General features: G+C 37.3%; 1 long non-coding RNA gene across 2 annotated transcripts in view; it reads right to left on the bottom strand.

The window, feature by feature from the left end:
- Nucleotides 1-215: 215 nt before the first annotated feature.
- The window catches only part of LOC123983990, an 87353-nt gene continuing 67851 nt past the window's right edge, over nt 216-19717 (bottom strand). For both annotated transcript variants that reach the window (XR_006828340.1, XR_006828339.1), the window contains 2 exons: nt 17311-17423; nt 216-3729 (listed from right to left, as the gene is read on the bottom strand). This is a non-coding gene — a long non-coding RNA (uncharacterized LOC123983990). The remainder of the gene's footprint in view (nt 3730-17310; nt 17424-19717) is intronic.

The following is a 19717-nucleotide window of genomic DNA, read 5'->3' as shown; positions in this document are numbered from 1 at the left end:
TCGTCTAGAAAAAGTGTTAAAATCTGAATTACTATATCCATTATTATCCACCCACAATCTTTTTTGTGTGACTCAAATGTGACATGAGTTGTTGCACCTTGCTTTGTGTTTGGTTTCAGTTTAGGTTTCACCTTGTGTCCTATATGTACTTCACAGAAACGTGAACTGCAGTTGTTCTCCTTTAAACATACAAACAACAACAACAGACAGCTTCCTCGGTTTGAGATGTTTTATTGGTGTATTGTCATCGTTTCTTACAGTCAAGATTCACTTCTGCTAAACTTTACACGACAGGGTCCAGAATCCAAAACGAGAAGCATGCTGAGCTTTATAGGCAGACAAATATATTTCCCCTCCTCTCTTTCTCTCTCTCCCTGACTCACTCCACCTTGCTCTCTCTTCACACGCACTCTTTCCTGTTCAGTCTTTGTCCCTCTCTTCCTAGTTCACACGCTTTTTCAAACACAACACACACATATGCACACACAAACACACGCCTTTCTTCCTTGTTTTTTTCAGCATTTGTTCTCTCACACTTGATACATTCTCTTTGCGTTTTGTTAATGAGATTTTGTGATAACAGCATAATGTGTTAAAATAAAACACAGACAAGCTCCTAAATTAGGGGTATCAAACTCAAATGATCTGGAAGCCACTGGCCAAGTTGTTCTTTCCTACAAGGGCTGGTTGTCCCCTCAAAATAAATGTTAACTATACACACTAAAAAGCTGAGCAATTTGTCTTCCTTTTCTTTCTTGTACTTTACTTACAGTGATGATACTTACAGTAATACTTTTAGAGGGAAATATTGTACTTTTTACTGCACTACATTTATCTCACAAACATAGCAACTAGTTACTTTTCATATTAAAGATTAAACCAGTGGTTCCCAGCATTTTTGGGATGTAATAGAAGTCTATTATTTCACAAAAAAAAACAAAGAGAGTGAGAGAGAATAGTCAAAAACATGAATACAGATTTCTGTGTCAGAATCTGTCATTGTGGATGTCATTGTTGTTTTAGCCAACATGCAACACTTGGTCTCTTGTCTCCATCAGTATTGTTTGTCATCCGGTCCTCGCCTATGTTCATATTAATGCAGATTAAGTCTGAAAATAGTGTGTCTTATCCACACTCGTGTTTACAAAATTGTTTCATAAAAATTGCTTGCTCTCCACATTGACTGGCAAAAACAAAGGCAGCTAAATCCTTTTCAGGTCAGCTTGTTGTGCTGCCATGTAGCTTTCTGTTGTTTAGGGTGAATTGATGTCATGTACAGAACAGCAAGTCTCTCAAATGGATCACTGGACCATAAAATGTGTCATTATACAGTAGGCTTTAAGACAAGTGCAGTTTTCAGTACAGACAGACAAAAGAGAGAAATATAAAAGTTGTTTACAAATCTGCAGTGTGGACATGACAAAATGTGGTATTTCATGCATTACCATGTCTACAGACAGAGCATTGGTAAACATCCTCCTGTCTTCTACACAAAACACATATATCTTTCTGAGGTGTTAATCTCAGGACAAACAGAAAATCACTATTGCTGGAACATAAAAATGTATTTTGGGAAAAGTAAATCTCACAAGAATGATGCAAGTTCTCACTGATAACCACATTTTGAAATTTAACAATGTAGCTTTACAGCCATGACAGGGTCATGAAACTCACTCAACCCATAAATGACAACCTGGTATTAGTTTCAAAACAGTCCAGTGTTACTCAGCTGGAACACTTCCCCAGAAGCTTAATGATCAACAGCTTTTTGATCATCCATGAAATCTGGTCATAGTTGTTTAAATAAAATCAGCTTACTAATTTTTTGTTGGGGTTCGAGGTAAATTTTCTCAATTTACTTAAATATTTGAAAACAAAGTTTAATGCAGTTTTTCCATCAACTAGTTGACATAAACTGCTGCCAAACACAGAAAATATTGATTATATATCATTTACTAAAAAAAGGTTAGTCATGTGCTAAATCTTTTTTATAAGCAAATAATGGCTGTAAAGTAAGCAGTGTTTTAATTCTACGGACTTGCTAAAGTGCACTAAAAGTCCTTGAGGTCAGTCAGTTGATGTGTTGTCACAGAAGCATTGTTAGACTGTACACAATATGCACTTGTTCTTACTAGAGTGAGAGCAATTTATGTGGTGAGTGCATTTCATGACCTTTCATTATAATACCACAACCAGAGCTGGATTTAACCAAATTGTATGTTAATGTAATAAAGCTGATTTATTTATTTCGATTAATAAGATACTGGAAAGATGCAGCAAATTCATTCAGTCATTCATTCTTTACTTGTGTTTTGGAAATTGTAGTGCTATTTAAAGTTTAATGTGGAATTATGGGGTCAGAAAATTTACCTGCCTAAATTTCAAACTTCTGAGTAATGATGAGCTTTAAACCTCTCACATTAACAGAGGAACCAACACCTGTAAGCACACACAGTTCAGATCAGCTGTCATTAGCTGTGTTGTTAAATTAACTTCATAAACTACAGGGAGTCCATTTTTGTTTAATCATTTTTGGATAAAATAGCATGTAAATCCACTAACTACTTTATGCATTAAATTTTGAGTTTGTACAGCACCTTTTTAAATTGGTATTACTCCAAGTGCATGGTATAATTTTTTCAGCACAAGCTCAGTTATACGTCTGTCTAATCATTTTGTCTTAAAGTATAAAGCTGCCAGGAAGCCTAATTACTAATAAAAAAAAGACACTGCTGCCCATAAAAACTTATTCATCTTTAGTGATAATTACTCAAAATAGTATTATAGAACAGTTCATGGTTTTAAAAAGTATTGTTTCAGTATTTATACTCACAAATAGCAATAAGCAATATAATTAGGCTACATTAACAAACATTCTTTATAACTAACCTTCATTATAGGTAACACAGGTCCATTTTAGCTAGGTAACGTCTACACTGTAGTATCGTATTAGTATCGAATTAGCCTCATGCTCCAAAACAAATCCAAAAACAAATTGTTTAATTATGTTGTGGTTATGACAGCATTAGCCTTGCTAATATTATCTTAGCATAAAGAAAATGGAACCACCAGTGGCTAATGTTAACACAGTAACCAGGAGCTTTAGTTTCTCTTTGCTTTTTGACAACTCAAAAGGCGTGGTTCCCTTTTAACTCACCGTGACTCTGTCCTTGTAGACCTAGACGCATTTCAAAAACTCATCGGATCTACCTGAATCACACAAATGACCTGTTCTGGATTCAAATTTTTCTCTGTAACGTGAGAAGTTTGCACCACTGGTAAATAAAAAAATGCTCAGGGCTAGTAATCTTTTACTTGTTTGTTACTGTGTTCACCATCAGCATGACTTCACTGGGTGTGGAGATTTTGCTCCGTAACAACCCACAAGCCGGAAAGACAGTTTGGAAAGCCAAGAAACCTCAGCACCTGGACAATTAACAACACTATCAGCCTCCTGCAGGTGTTTTATAGTCATTTGGTGCAATGCGACAATAAAAATCTTACTTACTGCCTTTTTAAACCTTTTGAATTTGTTCTTCCTTTCAACATTTGAGCAAATTATTCCCTGAGGCAACTCCACAGCACAATTTGTTTGCCAAGAAGCAGCAGCTACAAACCACAACACACAGGCACCACCCTCTTCTGTCGCTGCCTGTGGTCACTGCTCGCCAGCTCCTCCATCTCATGATGATGATGTCATGACCCCAAACTGACTCAGCAACATTTCAACTGGAACAGAGGAAGAGAAAAACATTGTTAGGAAGCAGGAAAAGAACAAGAAAAACATGGGGAATGTACATAAAAGTAGAAAAGTAACGTAAGAAATATAAAAACATAAGGTGAAACATTGCATTAAGTGGTGCTCAGGAAGTACAGGGCATCGTTAAGTGCATTATAGGCCTACTGCAAGCAAATAAAAAACAACAGGCTGGAACAGCACACAATGCAACACAATAAACTATCAGCTTGTATTGCTCACAAATAAAAATGTGCTTTTTACAGACCTATAGAGAAGAAAACATTTTAATTCACCTGGACTACAATTTTTTTTCCTCAGATTCTCCAGTATTGTCCGCATGTATTATAACAACCTGCTCAACCTGATAATAGCACTCAGGTGTATCAAAATCTGGAGTGTGTTATCGGTTTTACACATTTTTCCAATTTTTTCCCCGACCGTTTCTTTGCTGGTAAGTCTGGTGGGATTTATTTTTCCAAATGACAATGAAGTACTCAGCTGGTTTTCTAGGATAGTTGAGCTGTGTTTAATAGCCGGGTTGTTCCGTGTCATATCAGATTTATTTACATTTTAGATTTTTTGCTTAAACCTATATGGTATTTGAGACCAAAAACTAGTTCTATAAAACATTTCGGATGCATTTTGAAAATTGCATAGTTTTTTATTTTTTAGGTCACTTTCGCCCTACATCACAAACATCCTAGACGGTAAGCCATTCTTAGGGTAAACATGTTAGACATGTAACTCCTAGGGCCAAAACATTTGGTAGGGGCACAGACAAAATGGTGTACAACAGATCTAAATTATTGAAAGGCACAGGCAGATGCCATATTTTTCATTACTGGTCATTGAAAATGAAAAAGTGAGTGGTTTAGGGGCCGCAGGCAGTCCCTTAAAGTATATACATATGGAAGTGTCCATACTCCCAGCTGAAAATAAAGTATTTGATTTATGTACCAAATTTCAGGAGCATTAACATAAACAGAATCTGATATATGGCAAGTATGACATTTTTGCAATTGGTTGCTTTTGTGAGATGACTTAATAACAGTCTACATGTGGGCATTATGTGTGTAAAGTTATGTGTCAAGATATGGGGCTTATTATGCCCTACCATTTTTCTTACTTTTACTACTATTGGGCAAAAATGACAACATTCTCAGTTTTTGGTCTCAAATAGCATATACATACAAACAGAGAAATCAAGGTACGGGAATGGACCTAAAAAGTTACAAATGCTTTGTCGCTCCAGCCGTACCTTAGCAGGGTATGAAGACTGTACCTATGAACGTTGGTACATTTTTGTGCCTTCTTGTATGTACCTCTAAAAGAACATTTCTGCATCCCTAGTGACTAAAATGTACCTTTACAATTATTCATTTAACTGACACTTTAATCCAAAGCGACTTACAATTGCTATATATATCTGAGGTCGTACACCTCTGGAGAAACTAGGGGTTAAGGGTCTTGCTCAGAGACACATTGGTCACAGGGCCATGTGTCACAGCAGGAATTGTACCCTGGTCTTTCATACCAAAGGCATGTGTCTTATCCACTGTGTCATTGCCACCCCTTTATGTCCTGGTGGCGGGGGATCACTGATCACTTGCCTGTACCTTAAGTTTGTTAAAAGTACAGTTATTTACCCTTTGCTGTCAGCAATGATTCTGTATCCTTAAAAATAAACAAAGGTCTATGGTTAATACCTTAAGGACCATTTCCATACCTTACAGGGTACTTTTTTGATGAAAGTACCTTTAGGGCATAGAAATGATACCCTTATTTCACTCTGTGTAAGGTTTGAACAAAATCTAAAATGTTTGGTATGTATGTATCCTCTATCTGATTTGACTTGGAATGAACCAGCCTGTTATTTCTATCAAAAAATACTGCTGTTGTGCTGTTGCCATGTCTTTCATCTGACTCTTTCAACTTCGACTAGAATCAAAAAAATAAAGAGAAGAACCAAGCTAAGACATTTACCTTCCTTAAATCCTTCCGTCTTTAATTTATGGTTAGGGTGACAGTATAGTTGAGATCAATTTATTAATTTTTAGATCATATTATGAATATCAGCAAACAGGTACAGCAGTATATAAAACTGATTATGCCTTTGCCTTTTGTTCCTTCTTAATCTCCATGATTTATTTGAGCTGGACAATTGAATATATGGGTTTTTTTGTTCTGAAATTTGAATTTATATTATCAATCTATCAGTCTTAACAGACCCTTGTGCTAATTGTGTGTCCCCCAAGAAGTCCCCAAGGTTTAAGAGACTTTAACTTTATCTAATTATAGTAAAAACACACATCCATGCACTTACATAATAACTGCCTTTACGAAAATAAATACAAGTCTAGACAAAACACAACTTGGCAATTGTAAATATATTATTTCTTTACTACAACGGTTGTATTTAATTAACATCTGTGCATGATGTTCAACATTACTGCATGTTCTTGCTTTCCATCCAGACTTTCTGTCCGGTTTCAGGATCAGATTGTGGACATTATACACACACACACACACACACACACACACTCTACAAGGCGGCATTGACGAAAACAAAGGAAATGCCGGGCTATGATTTTGACTAAAAATACACACTAAGTCACAATCCAGAGATGATCTTCCCGCTCTTATTAAAGCAGAGTTTTATTTCTTTTCCCTTCAACATTTTGGTCACATATGGAGGCTCAAGAGAAATTATGTTAAGGCACAAAAAACAAAAAGCAGCAGCTAATCCTTTCCTATTTTTTTCCCATTTGCCCAAACTACCATGTGTTATACTGTTGCATTTTTCATTGGCGAATGTGAATCTATTTCTAAAGGTGCCTTTTTAACATCAGACAGGGACAACTGATTAAGAATTTGCCTCCTATGAGTATTCTGGCTCATTTACAGTTTAGTTTTTCCTGAAAAAAATATAAAATTAACTAATAATAAAATAATATGCAGTTGCATATATTTAAGTATACAGTGTCAGTGGCTTGTAACCAGAGGCACATCAGCTGAGAGCTAACATAAAACAGACAACCTATTGTAAATGTCTATTAAATACAATTTGCCCATTTTGGCCAATTAGCAACTGCAGGTTATTGTAAAGGATTTATTGTGCGTATACAGCATGAAAAAAAAAGTAATCCCAGCACAAAAGGTAAAATGTTACACTCCTGTCATACCAACTCTTGTTTTCCATTTATTCACTTTGGACTTGCTAAACTAAACTTGCAAAATTTAAATCTGTGTGTTTTGATAAAAAGAGCAAAGTTAAACAGGGCCATGGGCAATTAAAATTCCTGAAACTGTAGTTTAAATAAACATAATTTGCAACATCAGATTTACTTTATAGACTAATAATTAGGGGTGCTTTGATTTAACCACACTTTGTTTAGTCATGATGGACCCCGTCTGCCCAGTTTAAACCCATTAAAGCAGAGTATTTTGAAGCTTTGCCACACCAGTAGATTAAACGGGCCTCACACTTTTGGCTATACAACAGACAATAGGACCTCCTCCCCAGAGGGTTGTGCATCACTGGAAAAAATGAGGCAGAAAGCTGTTTCAAGACATTTACACTTACAGCTTTTAGCAGACGATATTCTGGAAAGTTTACACAGACTGAAGTGAACAGATGACACAAGTGAGATGTTTTGATTTGATTGGGGATGAAACAACATACAGTACATGTCTTTTTGTACAAGTCACAGAATATCACCCTCACCATGTGTGTGGTTTGTTTTATTATAAACTTAAGACTTCACATTCAACTAAGTACTGTGGTGTGGTCACTTACCAGCACAACATGTTGATAATTAGGACTGTTTTTATTTTTTCTCTGTTATTGTGTTGTTTGTTTGCATTTTAGGGGAAGACTTTGTTTAAAAATTGGTGAAGATTATATAAATATTCTCAAAACAGGTGATAAAATCTGAGGTCATTTCAACCTGTTTCTAATAGCAATCCCGTTTTTTCAAGAATATATTAAAATGTGTCATTTCATGATTCTAGTTCAGTGATTTGCCTTCTTTGAATATGCTTAATAAAAAAAAACCTTGATAAGCTGATTATATGTACGCACACACGTATCCTGTTTTCTCTTAGATGCACCTAAACTCCCCAGAAATAGTGCTATCTTACATAAATACACATAATGCATACACATAATCCACTGACAGGCTCTTCTCCTGAGGATGAATGTCTTTAGCTCTCTTAAAGTCCCATAGGTGGACACTGTGATTAAAGACCTTGTAAGAAGTACAAAAAAGATAAATTACAGTCCTCCATTTATAACCCAGCCTTTTTCCTCACACCATAGCCAACACACAGAACATAAGCCAGACAGTTTGAAATTTCTCAGCTTTGGTAATGCTGTTAATCATTCTGTTAAGAGCTGTGTAGATGAATTAGTCGGCTGCCCTTTTAAGTGGACTACCACTTAGTTTCAGACTCTACATATTGCTGTGGAAAGATGTTTCAATTCCACTCCGAGTTGCTTTCTGATTTTCTTCTGTCAATTTCAGTACAAGTATTAGATTTTACTGTCAACAACAATGACTCTGCAGTAGGTTAGATTCTCAGGACATGAAAACACATATTTCAGAGATCAAATCTGAATTACCGATACTGATTTTAACAACTCCAAAAGGCCCTGAAGCGCAAACTGTTCAGCAAAACAACACCTGTAGCAAAATTAAACCCATAACCTCAATCACCTTCTCTGGAAAACATAAACAACTGTAGGACTGTCTTTTTATCAGCCACTCACGAATGAAGGCAACAAACGGGGGGGGGGCATTCACTCGTGATGTTTTTCACTCAGGACAAAGACATATAACTATGATGAATAATTTACTGAAAAGACGGGACCAGATTAACCAGTCTGATAAATGACTCGGTGCTTTGTCTTCCCTGTCTGATAAAGTGGATCGGCATTTAGCTCCGTCATGGCAGCTTTAAACACTGTGCACATTTATTGAAAAGAAAGTGACAGGATGCTTTAAAAGCTTGTAACAGCGTACTTTTAAATATTTAACAGCAACAACATATAATTTCTGACTAAACCTGTCTTAATGCAGAAGTGGATATAGTAAGAGAAGTTAGTGTAAAAAAAAGTCAGTCCAAAAGGTTTAACATTAAAATTGTTATAAAATAATTTTTTTAAGCTGATGCCGAATAATGAGCATCAGGAATAATGGGGAAATATATATATATATATATATTGTCTGATGTGACTTACAAACATGCAGGCAGTTAAAATAAGCTTGTATTGGTAATTCCTTAATGTAGACTCATTAGAAGGAAGGTAAATCTGTATAATACTAAAATATATAACAACACACAGCTTGATAATAGTGAACTTTAACTGTTTGCTGCCGTAATGCAGTAATAAGTAACCATAGACAACATGTGTGTACGTAGTTAAAACAAAAAAACATAACTAGTTAAATGGCAACACTGGCAAAATGAGGGTAGAGTTAAAATAATGTATAATTATTATAACTTGAGTGAGACAATGAGTCTTTACAAATGTCTTGTTTCAGAAATATGTATGTTGACTCTACATAGTGTAAAAGCAGATACAAATGTGAGTTTGTGACTTGTTTATGAAAATGTTAAAACTGAAAAGCATTATTAACTCTCCACACACCCCACCCTTATTAGTGACTCCTCTAAGGGAAAAGACTCAGAGCCATGTAATCCAAAACAACCTGCTTCCTCATAAGCTCGTGCTGCAGGACTATCCACCTACTAATGGATCCTCAACCCCACTCCACTGCCTGTACTGACTTGACTACAGCACTGTCACTCTACTTTTAACTTTTTTTTATTTAACTTATTATGTCTTTTAAAATGGTATGCTTCTGTGTATGGTTAAAGAGGGATGGGGGTTATATGTGTCTATGTTTTTACACTTCTGTGTGTATGACCAAACTCCTAGCAACTTAGATGCATGACAATTAAGTCTTGAATCTTGAATTATTGTTTAGTTTTCAGAGCTCTCAGAAGCCCATTTGAATGCAGCCTACAACTGTGGGACATACAGTAATGACACCCAGAAAACAATGCAACATTTAAAATCGACTTACTGATCCTTTGTGATCAAATGAAGAAAACGCCGCCTACAACATCACCGAGAAACCACACAGAACATTTAACAGTTGTTTGAAAAGCAGCAACACACGTTAAAAAGCCTGTTTGCATCCTGTATCCTGTGTGTCTTTTGTGTATTGTTACATAATTTCTTCGCTTTTGCCTTGTAGTTACATTTAATTCATATCTGCTGAATATGCTCTGAAGCTCTGTATTTTACATTTTGTAGGCACAAAATGTTTCTATTTTTTGAATGTAGTCAAATCAATGTATGCATAGCTGCCACACATGTCTACATACCAGTATGTGGGAAAGTGCGAGGGGAAATGTGATCTCTGGATTTCTTACATTTCTTTTATGATTTACATTTTACATTCTTTGGTTTAATATCTTTATTATAGCACTGATTGCATAACTATGAGACATTTTGACATAAAGTTAATCGTGGATGAATTCCATTTAGCTGTTTTAGTTTCAAGGTCAATTGGAAGAGGTATTTCCTCCTGTGACATGTCAGAATGTTTGCTGTGAAAAAGGCACATGCATGTTAGTACTGTATGTATTTGAAAAAATGTGAGGTGGACAAAGTCAGCAGGACAACACCAATTACTTTACAGACGGAATGATTTATTTTCCATTCGACTCTCATTTAATCTGCTCTTTCTTTTACATTTCACGGGAGAAGGAGCTCATTTGCTGACTGAAAAGATGGATATGGAGATAAAATGGCCGAGCCTAAAACCAGAACAAGTGAGGTAGGACATTTACCACAAATTGTGATGTGCTCATACACACACACACACACACACACACACAGACACACACACACACACACACACACACACACATACACTTGTCAAAACAAGTCAACAATTAGAGGCTCTTTTGCATAATACTTTTAAGAAGGAAATTTTACATCTGCTGCCTTTGTGCTTGACATGTGTGTACGTGTGCGTGGCCATGTCCGTACTGAGCAAAGGGAAGATGACTGGAAACATGCTGCTCTTTCAGATTTCACTCAGTTAGCACACAGATGCACACATACTCCCACGTACCCACACTGAAGAGAGTTAGTTACAGTGAATAATATATTATGTGGTTGTCAGACAAAAGTGTCAGAGGTCTACATTCAATTTTACTTTTGTGGAAGGCTCTCCGACCCTAAGTGGCAAGTCATTTAGCAAACCATGAAACTAACTATTTATTCATTTAGATTTCACTCCTCACACATTGCTTCAAAAGAAAGTTATACCCTCACCCAACTGCACCCTGTGCACACTAGGAGAGTATTTGGATTTCTGGAAAACGCAATCAAACATACTGTCCAAAACAATTCTATCCTCAACAGCTTTACTTAGAAGAATAGTTTGACATTTAGGGAAATGTGCTTATTCGATTTCATGCCAAGTTAGATGAGAAGATCAATACCGCTTGCATGTTGATATGGTAGCCGGAACCAACAGCCAGTTAGCTTAGCTTAGCATAAAAACTTAAAACAAAGGGAAACTGCTAACCTGGTCCTGTCCGAATTAAACCAATTCTGCCTACCAGCACCTCTAAAGCCCATTAACCCAATTCCTCCCAATCAAATGACAAAATGCGCTGTTTGTAACTTCTTTTTAGAACAACACTAGGTGTTTCATGATTTGATCATCAACATCATTTGTCTGCGGATTCCAAAACAGTTACAAATCACTGTTGAAAAATGTATCTGTTTTATGCTGGGACATCCTAACATAAATAAATAAAATTCTCTGATAAAAAAAATGATTAATATCCGGTATCTGTCTCCGAAGATCAGGGGTTTCGACATTGGGATTTCTTAATATGTCAGTCTATTCATTATTGTTGAAAGGAGATTAAGCACTCTGAAGGATGAGAAGATGCTTTGTCTTGTCATCCCTTTTGATAAAGTGAAAGTCTAAGTACTTTCCACTGGATGGATGTACTGGGTGGAGATCTAAGGTGAAGGCGAGAGACTTGTGCAGCTGATAAGTCATCCTCTTGACAATCCCCCTTTTCTCAGTACAATATCTGAGTATTGAATATTTCTGTATGGATGAGCTGATGTCAGTTTATTAGGTGCATTGACCTAAAACTAATGTAATTAATTATTAGGGCTGGGCACGTTAACACGTTATGTTATTATCAAGTTATTATCACGTTAATGCATTAATTAATTAAAGGCGAAAATTATTTTATCGCATATTAACGCAATTTTTATTATTTTGAAAGTCCATTTCTCAGTGGCACTGAATACACATACAGTCAAACCATGGGTCACAGGAGGGGTGGGATGTTGATCAGCCATCACCCACCCAAACAAGCAGCGGAGGGAGGCTTCGGCAGACTATGTAAGATGCAGCGTGAGGGTGATGTAGATAAACAAAAGCAAGACAAGAGATCAAATGCCATAGCGAAGTGGATAGCTACACACTGCATGCTGATTAGTATTGGGGAAGATGTCGGGCTTAGGAACCTCCTTAAAATCACACCGTAGGGTTGCTCTTTGCTCCGGTGATCAGACAGGGAGACAAGCACTCTATATAGAGAGTAACCATGGCAACAGCTTCTGTGCGCTAAACACCTGTAGCCTATTTAACTTAAGTTAAAATTATAGGCTACATAACCTTTGCGGGGATGCTCTGCCGTGTGAATTCCCTCCTGTTAATGTCCTATTCAGTAAACAGTAATAGATTCTCTCTTCCAATGATTTGTGCTGCACGTCACGTACAAACAGTTCAAGACAATTCAACTTCGGCAGCAGGCGTGTGCGTGAGGCGAGTTCTTCACCTCACTCTATCAGGGACACTTGCTTCTGAACACAGACTGTTTATGCTGCTCCCTGATAAAAGAAAAATGTTTCTGCGGGTACCTGTTCAGAAAGAAAACAAGAAACAGATTCATATATGTTAACCTCAGAAGGCGCCTGTTATGATGTAATGATCGTGGCTCTGGACTGATGGTAACTTGTTAACAAGCTAGATAAAAGGTAATACCCTGGCAGTGGCAAATAGCTTTGGTTTTATATTTGATTTGATTACATTAATTTTTAAGTTGAGATTTACAAAAAATATTTTATTGCTTACTGCTGGTAAAAAGCACCTTATTTGTTTAAAGTGTCTGCAAACCACATGTTATTGCACTGTTGTGTATATAGCAGTACATTTAAATTAAAGGTGTGCAATACATTACTTTAGAATTCATTATTCAATTTTGCGCAATAACTATGCGATTAGTCGTGAATAATCGCAGAAAATCATGAAATTAATTGCAACTAAAAACGTGAATCATTGCCCAGCACTAAATAAATTCTACCTTCATGAAGGTTATAATGTTCACTTTTTGTTGAGTGGGATTTTATCATTATTTGTTTTCCCTAAATTAAACCTGTAACCATGGGTTACAAATGTGAGTAACTGGGCTGACGAAAGCAATGAAGCACGTGGACATAAAGGTTAATGTAGACACAAGACTGATTTGCGTATTCTGAAATGCCAGCATTTTGGCGTTATAAGGTTTTCATTTGAAAGCAATAACTGGTCATATTAAGTAGCTTTGCTCTGTTTTCAGAAAGTCTGAGTAAGACAAACGTGAAATTTAAATGCATTGATAATCCTCTTACATTAGACTGCTGTCTTTGCAAGTGTTCCAACAAACTGCCAGCAAAACATGAGCTGCAACACATGAGCAATTTAATCACAGAGAAATAACTGTGACAAAAGGTGTAAACATGTTGGGACTGGTCTTTGTTGAACCCAGTTAAATAGCATTTCAGATACTGGAGGTTACTGTGATAACACTGACGTCCAGCTTAGGCAATAATCACAGTTATGCAATCAGTGCAATTTTAAAGATAATGAATATGTAACCTTGATAAAAGCTCCAGTTTTACTTGCATAATGTGGTGTCCCCCCACCCTTATCTGTACTTTTTCTAAATGCTTCGTCAGATGCTGTTAGCCGCTTTAGAGTTTGGGGCTCTTGGTATCGCCTCTGTTGCCTGGAAGTCCTTCTCTCTGTGATGTATAAAGCACCAAACACACATTCACACACACACACACACACACACACACACACACACACACACACACACACACACACACTGTTAGCATATGAGCTTCTGGTGTTGACAATTGCATTTTTGCCCCGTCTGACGCCATGACACTTGACACTATTGATCATTAGGACATTGGAAGATGAATAGATGGACTCCACTTTAGCTAATTAATCTGAGCAGATGCAGCAGCACTCACCGTCAGTCAACCAGCACTAGAGAGTCGACTAAACAGCTAAAATGTAAACAGTAGATGGGGGCGAATAGCTGAAGGACAGGGAAGGAGAAGAGGAGGGAGGATGCGTGAGATTTGAGTATGATAGGTGTTAATGAGAAGCTTTCTGTTTGGATGGTTTGTTTGCTTGTTTGAAGGTGACTGCAGTAAATAAAATACCCCCAAGATCTATCTCCACTTTAAATGAGTATATCTATTGCAGACTCTGTATGATAGGCTATATGTGCCACATGTAGATTCTTTAAAATATAACCACACTGGCTGGCTGTGGTGTCGTGTGACTTAAAAATGGTGGCATAGTTTTCCCTTGGTATATTACCTCCCCATTAAAAGTCAAAATAAACCACTGAATGCTTCCTTTTTTACATTTTGGCTATAGGTACCAAAGATAGTTCTTGATCAGGTTATAAATACCTCAATCCACAAGCCATTATTGCTTTAGTAGAGAATGAAACAATGACCGTTGAGCAAATACAGTCATCACTACATTATTCTCATTAATTAATGACATCAACTATTTTCCTATTTCACAACAGATTGACTGTCTCACGGCGGAGAGTGTGAGCGTTTTTGGCCGTGCCTTGAAGAGGTGAGCGGCAGCGGTCCGCTGCAGCTCATCTCAGCTAGAAAGTCGTCAGGCCAAATAACCGCTCAGCAGATTTAATGGTGTTTGGGACATCCCAACTATGTATATTTATCTGACATGCCAGGTTCTCCTAACCTGATTTAATTAATTGTTCGGCCTCCAAATCATGGAGACTTCAAAGGATTTATCAGAAAAACTGCTGACTCCAGTAAAAACTGGCCAAGAGCATGATATGGGGAAAAGACAAGGACATGTTTAGACACAGAGCTATAAAATGCAGTGTGAAGAGGTTCAGATAAGTTAACATTGGAATGTCAACTCGGGTTTTTCTTGTAAAAAATAAATCTCTGTTGCATTAAACTCTGATCGTCTTCAGTAAATCTTTTGAACTCCAATAAGATGTCGATTTTTGCGAATGGTAAAGTTTTGGTGAAGAAGTCCAGACTATTCATCTGGGCCAGTCCTGAGCTTTTAATCTCCAACACTGTCAATTGACCAAATACGTTCAGTGTGAGCACATACATCATGGCCAGTCAGATCCATACATTGTGAGCATAAAGCTTGCAGGTCCTAGCAGTGCAGAAACAGTGGATGCAATTGACTCAAATTCAAAAGTTTAAAAGTTCAAGTTCAGGTGTTGTTTTTATTCTATAGTTTCATCAATTTCAGCTTTGCACACAGTATTGTAAGGATCATTTGACCCTTTGCTTGGTGGGAAGAAAGCCGATTTGTGACCTTCAGATCAGTTTATAAAACTCTCTGTTGTGCCAGTGCAGCATGGTTGTAGTAGTAGTAGTTTATTTGGGAAATTAATCACTTTTATATTGCCTAATTATGTTTGGGTTGTAACCCCAAATAAAAATGAACCATTCAACTGTTTTCTTGGTCCCCTGGAATAGCCACTTTACTGTGTCCTATGTAAAGAAATCAGGTTGGATTTCTGCATTGCCCGCTCCTGAGTGTCTTGCCTACTGATTCTGAATCGTACACAACACCGAAGCTAATGAACTGAAGTCTCCCAGCACAACACAGACTCCAGCACAAACTTCACGTAAGGATAAAAAACAACAATAACATATTGTGTGCTAAAGCCCGTCAGGCCAAACAAAATCAGATTGAAGTTGCACGAAAACACGGTCAACATCGGAAAAGCGTTGCTTAAGCTTTGTTTAAGATATAAAAATGAACCCAGAGTAAGCCATCATCCTATCGGACAGGTAAACTAACATTACCGTGAAGCATGTGAAAAATTTTGTGCTTTAGATAATGTTAGCTTTCCGGCAAACACAGACCAGTTGCTAACATTCTCCATTGCAAAATACTACAGTTACTATCCTGTGTACTGGTATTATGTCAGTGTGCTGATTTTAGCCTGCAAGAAATGGTGTATGTACAAGGCAAATCTGGAATTATTTGTTTCTAAAACCAAAAGTGATGCAAGTACAGCCAGCTAAATTAGCATGGGTCTGATGTGGTTTGCTTCGTAACATTCAATTTCGATTTATTGTTGTTATACCGATACTCAGGTACACTGTTTTTCCACCGGTCTCAGACGCTGTAACACACAGTAAAAGCCATTCAGTAATGTTACTTACTACGGTCTAACTGTTATACAGTCTAAATCGCAGTCCAAATCAGTTTTTAGTATCGTCCAATACATTTAGCTATGCTTACAATACTGAGCCTCTCAGATGAAAGATACTCAAATAGTTATTAAAAAGCTTTCTACTAAATGCAGTCAATGTAACGTTATCATACAACAAGCATGGATTAGTTCAACGTCAAGCTGATAAAAATATTACTGTAATGTTGCAGTGGGAGTTTACAGCATTTTGCCCGGTGCCGTCACTGGTGTGTTGGTCTCAGTTTTGGCTTGCTCATTAGATTGAGCATGCGCATGAGCACAAGCTTGGGAAGGTAGTGGTTGCAATCGGAAAATGCACCACTAGAGGCCACTGAAAAGTACATACGTTCCCTTTAACAATTTAGTTGAGGTCTGGTGTCTTGCTCAAAGGCTCCCAAACAGGGAAACACACACTGCATTTCCTTCAGTCACAGCATCGCCATGCTGCAACGTGCATACAGGAAATGACAGACTGTGTGGGAAGATTTTTTCTACCCTAACTACCCTAACACAATGCAGGTTTTACAGATTTAGGCAATGATCAAGTGTCACACACTTGATGGGACAATTGTAATTATCCTGACCTTCAATAATTTCTAATAAAACAAAGATTAACCACAAAAAGAAAACTTAAGCAAAGCGAAATGCCATAAATGTAGGTTGGACACTTCTTACTGAGAGCTGGAAATGAGCAGGCAACAGTAGAAAGAAGGTAATGTCAGGTAGGCGTGTAAACCACATTTACTGCAGATCAGGGGCTCCCCAGGTTTTGAACATTCAGGAACTTTTAAATAGGTCTCAATAACTATTGCTAGTATGAACTTTAAATGTATAACACCAACTCACATTACTTACACACAGGTTACGCACAGACGCACACAGCTCTCACACCTAATACACACAACAGGAATAGGGATTTTGTCAGATAAACATGATCAGACTACCTTACAGTGGTTTACAAATGTGTTAACTCCTACCGGATGAGCTTTGCTGAGGTGGTTTCCCCATGAGTTGTTAGGATGGGTGGATGTGGTGGAAACCAGCCTGAAGGTCCTGTGGTGAAAATATTTCTCAGTCCTGCGCCTTGGCCCTGAAAAAGAAAAATCCCCATTTTAACAAGTCATTTAGCCTATAATTGAGGACTAAAATGTATTTTTAAAACCAGGAAATAAATCTCTTCATGGGGTGAGATCATGTTTCTGATAAAAATTTTATTTACAAGATTTGGTTAAAGTTTTTACAATACAAGTGTACCCATATGCTTCTTGTTTTAAGATAGTAAAACACATTCCTTAGAGCATTCTTTAATAACTTCTTATCTTACCCCACTAAAGTATTTCATTATTGTTATGGGATACAATCTCAAAGACTGAATATGAGATCAACTACTTTGTGCACGTGAGTATTTTTGGAGTAACACATTTTTTTGTTTTTCCATACTGCCAGCAAGTTAAATGTAGATTCTTGCATTCACTTGGTGTCACAGGTTTGATCTCTGATTTAATGAGCTTGAACATCATCTGTATTTGCACAAAGGCAAAATGTTGACACAGTTTTTGTACCCAGTCAAAGCCTTGCATTAGGAGCATGTTGCACTTCTCCATACGCAAATGACTAGGCCTAATACCAACACCTCCAATTAACCATATATTAGTTACAGCACACGTTTAATCTTGGACAAACAGTAATGCAAGCTTGTTCTGTCCTTCATCTGGCATTGGTAATATCCTTTAACAGTAACTGAACTGAAGCATCCACTTTGCTGTTACATTCAGCCATTACACACCCAATATACACTGTCAATCATGCTAGTACATTGGTTGTGAAAATGTTTGATCTATTGCATCTATTGTTATTCTTGTTCCAGACCTACTGCATGATTTGAGACCTATAGTGTCTGACACATTTAAGGCTTCAAATAAAATTTTGCCCTAGCTCTCTCTTTGATGTTATCATTTTCCTTGGCGCACTATAAAATCACACTACTTTCTGCTGACTCATAAACGTCTCTGGTTGATTAACTGCACACACTTTGCACGCTCTTATTGACAAATACCTGTTTCTGTGCAGAAATAGTGTTATGCATGCTTCATGTGGATACGTGACAGTTGTATATCAAAGAGCCACCGTTAAACTTCGTCTACAGCCGAAATTTTTTCTCACAGAAAACTGATTTGACTGAGAATTATTATTATTATTTTTTTTTATTTATCTGAGATACCAGAGATACCAAGGTGCCTTCACCGCTGGAATGAATCGTCTCTCACGTGTTAACCACTGAAAGATGCTTGATGACTACACCTTGTTTCATAATTAAAGGAAATATACATGCCAAAGATGCCTGTAGGTTTTCTACGGCATCAGTACATCCAATGATGTAGTTTACGAAAGTAAAAAGATCCCTAAAATGTGTTATTTTAACAGAAAAATGTTTTATCTGGATCTATAAACACGTCACAAATTGTGTCAGATATGTTCACATTCATTGTGTAATAATTCCTAGAAAAACATATACAGTGAGGAAAATAAGTATTTGAACACCCTGCTATTTTGCAAGTTCTCCCACTTAGAAATCATGGAGGGGTCTGAAATTGTCATCGTAGGTGCATGTCCACTGTGAGAGACATAATCTAAAAAAAAAAAATCCAGAAATCACAATGTATGATTTTTTAACTATTTATTTGTATGATACAGCTGTAAATAAGTATTTGAACACCTGTCTATCAGCTAGAATTCTGACTCTCAAAGACCTGTTAGTCTTCAAAATGTCCACCTCCACTCCATTTATTATCCTAAATTAGATGCACCTGTTTGAGGTCGTTAGCTGCATAAAGACACCTGTCCACCCCATACAATCAGTAAGAATCCAACTACTAACATGGCCAAGACCAAAGAGCTGTCCAAAGACACTAGAGACAAAATTGTACACCTCCACAAGGCTGGAAAGGGCTACGGGGAAATTTCCAAGCAGCTTGGTGAAAAAAGGTCCACTGTTGGAGCAATCATTAGAAAATGGAAGAAGCTAAACATGACTGTCAATCTCCCTCGGACCGGGGCTCCATGCAAGATCTCACCTCGTGGGGTCTCAGTGATCCTAAGAAAGGTGAGAAATCAGCCCAGAACTACACGGGAGGAGCTGGTCAATGACCTGAAAAGAGCTGGGACCACCGTTTCCAAGGTTACTGTTGGTAATACACTAAGACGTCATGGTTTGAAATCACGCATGGCACGCAAGGTTCCCCTGCTTAAACCAGCACATGTCAAGGCCCGTCTTAAGTTTGCCAATGACCATTTGGATGATCCAGAGGAGTCATGGGAGAAAGTCATGTGGTCAGATGAGACCGAAATAGAACTTTTTGGTCATAATTCCACTAACCGTGTTTG

Source organism: Micropterus dolomieu, linkage group LG15 (assembly GCF_021292245.1).
Source record: "Micropterus dolomieu isolate WLL.071019.BEF.003 ecotype Adirondacks linkage group LG15, ASM2129224v1, whole genome shotgun sequence".
Classification (NCBI taxonomy): domain Eukaryota; kingdom Metazoa; phylum Chordata; class Actinopteri; order Centrarchiformes; family Centrarchidae; genus Micropterus; species Micropterus dolomieu.
Note: the sequence above shows the minus strand (reverse complement) of the source record. Positions and strands in the feature narration are given on the sequence as shown.